Source organism: Leopardus geoffroyi, chromosome C1, assembly GCF_018350155.1.
Source record: "Leopardus geoffroyi isolate Oge1 chromosome C1, O.geoffroyi_Oge1_pat1.0, whole genome shotgun sequence".
NCBI classification, from domain to species: Eukaryota; Metazoa; Chordata; class Mammalia; order Carnivora; family Felidae; genus Leopardus; species Leopardus geoffroyi.
In genome coordinates this window covers 104,655,277-104,661,276 of record NC_059328.1, presented here as the reverse complement: position 1 = coordinate 104,661,276, position 6,000 = coordinate 104,655,277, and positions in this window count along the sequence as shown.

The following is a 6,000-nucleotide window of genomic DNA, read 5'->3' as shown; positions in this document are numbered from 1 at the left end:
GCTTCCACACGCTCTCTGGGGTTGCCACTCTCCTAACACCTCCCTGTGTTCGCCAGCCTGGAAGCTCTTAGAGCCCTATGGTTCTGGGATTTTTGATGGAGGCTTCATTACATAGGCATGATTGAGTAAATTATGGGTTGGTGATTGAGGCAATTTCCAGGCCCTCTCCCCTCCCTAAGGGTAGGAGGGTAGGGCTGAAAGTTCCAACCTTCTAATCACAGTTCCACTGGCAACCAGTCCTCATCCTTAGGGGCTTTCCATAAGTCCCTCCATTAACATAAATTCAGGTGTGGTTGAAAGAGGCTTGTTGTGAATAACAAAAAACACCTTGGAAAACTTAGAAGTATTGGGCTAATTCTTCAAAAAACACAAGCTAGCAAAACTGAACCAAGATGAAATAGACAATCTGAAAATCCTATAAAGATTGAAGAATTGAATTTGTTTGTTTGTTTTCTTTTTTTAAGTAGGCTCCACACCCAGCACAGAGCCCAACATGAGGCTTGAACTCATGACATGATGCTGAGATCAAGGCCAGAGCCAAAATCAAGAACTGGATGCTTAACCAAATGAGCCACCCAGGCATCCCTGAAGAATTGAATTTGTAATTAAATAACTCCCCATAAGCAAGTCTCCCAGCCCAGATGGTTTCACCAGAAAAGTCTATGAAACATTTAAAGAAGAAGTAACATGAATTTTGATGAGGGGGCGTGAAGCAAACCGAGGACAAAGCAGAAGCTAACACCCCCCACGCACACTCCCCCTCCCCCCGCCACACACTAGGTGGGACAGGTATGATATTCCTTGGACTCTCCTGGCTATCCAAAAACAGGAAATGACAAAAAACTGGTAAGAGTCTCCACCAGTTTACCAGAAAAAGGCAATCCCATCAATAGCCTAAAGTCCAGGAACTCCCTACAGTCTTAATATTAATGCTTTGCTAGAGGGAAAAACAACCTTAGCTTGACAACAGCAAGGCCTCCAATAAGTCTTTAGCATGTGAAAGTATCTCTTGAAACCCCCTCTTGACTTCATCTCCCCACACTCCATAAAAGGGTCGCCCCCATACTTATAGCACAGCTCTGCCTGCCCAAGGGTGCTGTCCCCATGCTTTAATAAATCACCTTTTTGCACCAAAGGTGTCTTCAAGAATTATTTCTTGGCCGTCAGCTCTGAATCCCACGAACCCCCCATCACCCCAAAACTTCATCAATTTTACACAATCTAATCTGAAATATACAAGAGGAAGGAACACTTTCCAACTCATTTTATGAGTCTACCATTACCCTGATACCTAAACCAGGCAAAGATAGTACAAAAGAATACTATAAACCAATAGCCCTCATGAACTTAAATGCAAAAATTATCAGCAAAATATTAGCAGATTGAATCCGGCAATGTATAAAAAAAAGTATACACCATGACAAAGTGGGATTTATTCCAAGTGTGCAAGGTTGGCTTAACACTAAAAAATTAATTGATATAGTTTATGGTGTCTGTCTTTCAATCGGATGGGGGCCCCCAAGTGTGGGGTGACCATCAGGTGGTGTGGTAGAGCCCCTCCCTAAGGAATGTGGTGGAGGCCTTCTCAAAACAAAGGAAGGCAACATGCAACTTGGCCCAATGAACTCCTATACACATATGCATAACTCTAACAGACTCTGCAACTTGGACTGTGTCCAATCAGACTCTATGTGTCACCATATACAGGAGACAAAGAAGTCGAAATTGCATAAAAGCCCCACTGCACTTGAGGCTCTGCTTTTTTCGGGTCTTAGCCCACTGAGCCTGTGGTGGCATGAATAAAACTGCTTCCTGGAAAGAAGAGCCTCCATGTCCCATCTCTGTGTGAAAATCCTGCTACAGTGGAAGCTGGTGGCTTGAGCGGTGAAAAGATTCACCCAGGGCAGAGCAAAGGAGAGAAGTTTATTGAATACACCATAAGGGGGCTACAGACAGGTCAGCAGAGCAGAGTGTCTGCAATGAGGCAGTGGGTGGGGGCTGTGTTTAAATGTGGAAGGTGAGGAGTATGAGTAAGTAAGGCATTTCCTCTTTTTTTTTTTTGAACTGTGCCTGGTTGTAAGTAGCCCATTGGTTAGTCAGGGCCTATGGATATGTTGAGATGAGTTGTCCGGTGGTGGGCCTGTCTGTATTCAGCCAGAGAGTCACTGAGGGCTCTTTCTACATTCCATTGCTCACGCACACCTGTTGTCTAAAAGCGGCCTCTACATATTTCACTATATCAACAGGCTAAAGAAGACACAACATACTATTACACCAACTGATGCAGAAAGAGTGCAACAAAATCCAATACCCATTCATGAATAAAACTCTCAGATAAATAGGACAAGAGAGGCAGTTCCTCAATTTAATAAAAACTATTTACAAAAAACCTACAGCTAACATTATACTTGGTGGTAAAAGACTGAATGCTTTTCCCCAAAGATTAGGAACAAGAAAATGATGTCTATTCTCATGACTTTAATCAATATCATACTGCAAGTTCTAGCCACTGCAGTAAGGCAAGAATAAAGAAATAAAAGGCATACAGATTAGTAAGGAAGAAATAAAACTAACCCTATTTGCAGATGACATTACTGTCTACGTAGACAATTCCAAGGAAAAAAAAGAAACCCAGAACTAATAAATGAGTTCAGCAAGATTGCAGGATACAAGATCAACATACAAAAATCAACTGAATTTCTATACACTAACAATGAGTACTTGGGAATTATTTAATTGAATTTAATTGAAGTTTAAAAACAATATAATTTACAATTGCTCCAAAGAAAATGAATTACTAAGGTATAAATCTAACAAAGCAAATAAAGGATTTGTGTGCTTAAAATGACAAGATACTGATGAAAGAAATAAAAAAGACCTAAATAAATGAAGAGATATACTCTGTCCATGTTTGGACATCTCAAGATATTAAAGATGTCAACTCTCCCCAAACTGACCTATAGGTTTAGTGCAATTCCTATCAAAATCCCAGCAAAAATTTTTGGAGACATAGATAAGCTTGTTATAAAACTTATAAGGAAGTAACAGACTCTCAAACAGCTAATATAATCTTGAAAAAGAAGAATAAAGTGAGAGGAATCACTCTACCTGAAATTAAGGGTTATTATATATAGTAAGCAATACAGTGTGGTGTTGGTGAAAGCATAGATATATCAATGGAACAGAATAGAGAACCCACAAAATAGACCCACACGCGTATGTTCAACAGATTTTTTTTATAAAGGTGCAAAAGCAATCCCATGGAGGAAGGATAGCCTTCTTCAGCAAGTGATACTGGAGCAATTGGACATTGATAGGCAAAAAAAAAAAAAAAAAAAAAAAGAGCTTCAACTTAAAACCGTTCGGGATTTAGGACTAGGCAAAGAGTTACGGCACCAAATATTGGCACCAAAAGCATGATCCATTAAAGGAAAGATAGATTGGACCACATCAAAATTAAAAACCGTTGCTCTACAAGACTTTGTTAAGAGAATGAAAAGACAAGGAGAAAATATTTGCAAACCATATATCCACGAAAGACTAGTATCTAGAATATAAAAAGAATTTTGGGGCGCCTGGATGGCTCAGTCGGTTAAGCATCCAACTCCGGCTCAGGTGGTCATGATCTCACAGATCATGAGTTTGAGCCCCACATCAGGCTCTGTGCTGACAGCTCAGAGCCTGGAGCCTGCTTCTGATTGTGTCTCTCTCTCTGCCCCTCCCCCACTCATGCTCTGTCTCTTCGGTCTCAGAAATAAATAAACATAAAAAAAAAAAAAAACTCAACAGTAAAGTAACAACCCAATTAGAAAATTAACAAAGATATAAACTGATATTTCCCCTGAAAGGATATAAAGACTGCAAATAAGCACGTGACAAGCCATTACATCACTAGCCATTAGGCAAATGCAAATTAAAACTGCAATGAGATATCATTCCACGTATCTGAAATGGCTAAAGTTAAAAATACCAAATACTGCTATAAAGAATTTCATTATATGCTCCTATAAAATTGTTAAATGCTCCTTAAATATGTAGTTAGCTACTCTGTGCTTCCTAGTAAAGGTAAATCTCATGACAGTCAGATGTTCAAACTCTAAACTTGCTTCATTCTGATTTTCACTGATCAACCATAATGATAATGATAATGATAATCCTTAATGATAATGATAATCAACCATAATGATAATCTTTATATAATTTTTTTGGCAATTAAACATAACCAATAATAGCTACCGTAAAGTAATATTTATTATGGCACAATTTTCAAATATTCTCTTATAAACTCATCTTTTACTATTAGAGCATTCTACTCAGATGACTCTGGCATGATCATGCTATATGGCTAAAGGTCTGAGAGTGTTAATTTTTAGCTGTATAAATAGCATCTTTCCTTGAGGGAACCTATCTTTCCTTCATTCAAAGGGCTCTATGATTGTGAATTTGTTAAGGATTTGTGGTTATTGTGACTCAAGTCAGACCTATGTTCACTAGACCTAAAATATTTCTGTTTATACAGATCAAGTAAAATTCTAATAGGTTACCCATCTATTTCAGATCTGGGGACACTGATGAGTTCATGATAAAGAGTGGTAAGCCATTCTGATTAGTGCTTCAGGCCTGCTACCCGTTGTATTAGCTGTGACCACTTTTTCTTTAGAGATTTATCATTGTCATGTGACCCTCTCAACGCCATCTTTCCATTATCCCCACTAATTTCAGGAATCACAGTTCAATGGCAGCAGCTCCCACTGTCCTTCAAGAAATAGCCACTACAGAGTCCTTTGAAGATGCAGAGGCAGCCCTCTTGAATATATTTCTCACAACCTTGTTGAAAGTAGTGTGTTCTTCTCGACCTTTCCAGAGAATATAGATAGGGGTGAGTGAGCTTGTCGTACATGATAAATCCTCTCTAGTATCCTGATCTCCCTAAGCTTTTGGATACTTTCCTCTGTAATATACCAAAGAAGTTCTGGCGTTTAAACTTCATTTACAATAGGCCACTTTTGGTGCAAGTTTTCAGTCAACCAAGCAAGTGAACAGTGAAAGCCTCTTGAGTAAATGCTTTGCTACTGCATGCCATGAACTGACAGTATTCCCTGACATCAGGGTCCTTAATACCTTCAAATCTAAACAGGTCTAAGACCCCATAGCAGATAATCCAGAACACATTCTCAGAACCCATACCTAAGCTCATATTCTTCCAGGACCACTTCACTTATTGTAACTCAGTTCTAAGCGAGGATGTCACTACAACAATGTTAAACACAAAAGAACAATGGCACCTCACAAAGAAATAAGACTGGGAACTTCAGCAAATTGCATCTCTGCTACCATGTGACTTTCTCACGCCTGCACACATACACACACGCACATACACACACACAACTTACTCCCTCCTGACCATTTGTTGGATCAGGCATTTACACTGATAAGTTATTCAACAAAATAAGACAAGATTTGAACCACCTGGTAGGCCTCAGTGTCCTGTCTTACTTGCCTCACCATCCTTCTACTTTCCTCTCATCAGATTCTCGGTTATTCCTGCCCCTGGAGTATGTCCTTCAAGCTTGTGGCCCTTAAGCTTGTGGGATATTGTTTACATTTATTCCCTGGCTAGAAATCAACTCAAAGGATAGCATTCATTGTCAATCCCAGGGCTTTTTTGTAGAAAAAAAATGCTTAGAAAAGTAATGCTTGAATATTTGCTTTTCCTCCAAAGAAAAAACCTGAAGTGACACTGCTGATGTCTGTGAAGTTAGCTGTGAAGTTAGCTGTGGGAAGTATGCTAAAAACTGAAGCTCTTGCATTCACCCTGGGGCTAAGGAGAAACAGCAGTAAAAATTGGTTGGAAGGAAGCATCTGCATCCACAAGACACCTCACTTCAAGCAAGGGGAAGTAAAATTTAACTGGGTTCTGGTGTCTTCTCAGTTTGCAGATGGGATTTGCAGAATCTTTCATTCTGAGGGAGGTAAGGAACAAGTTAGGGGAGGACAGTT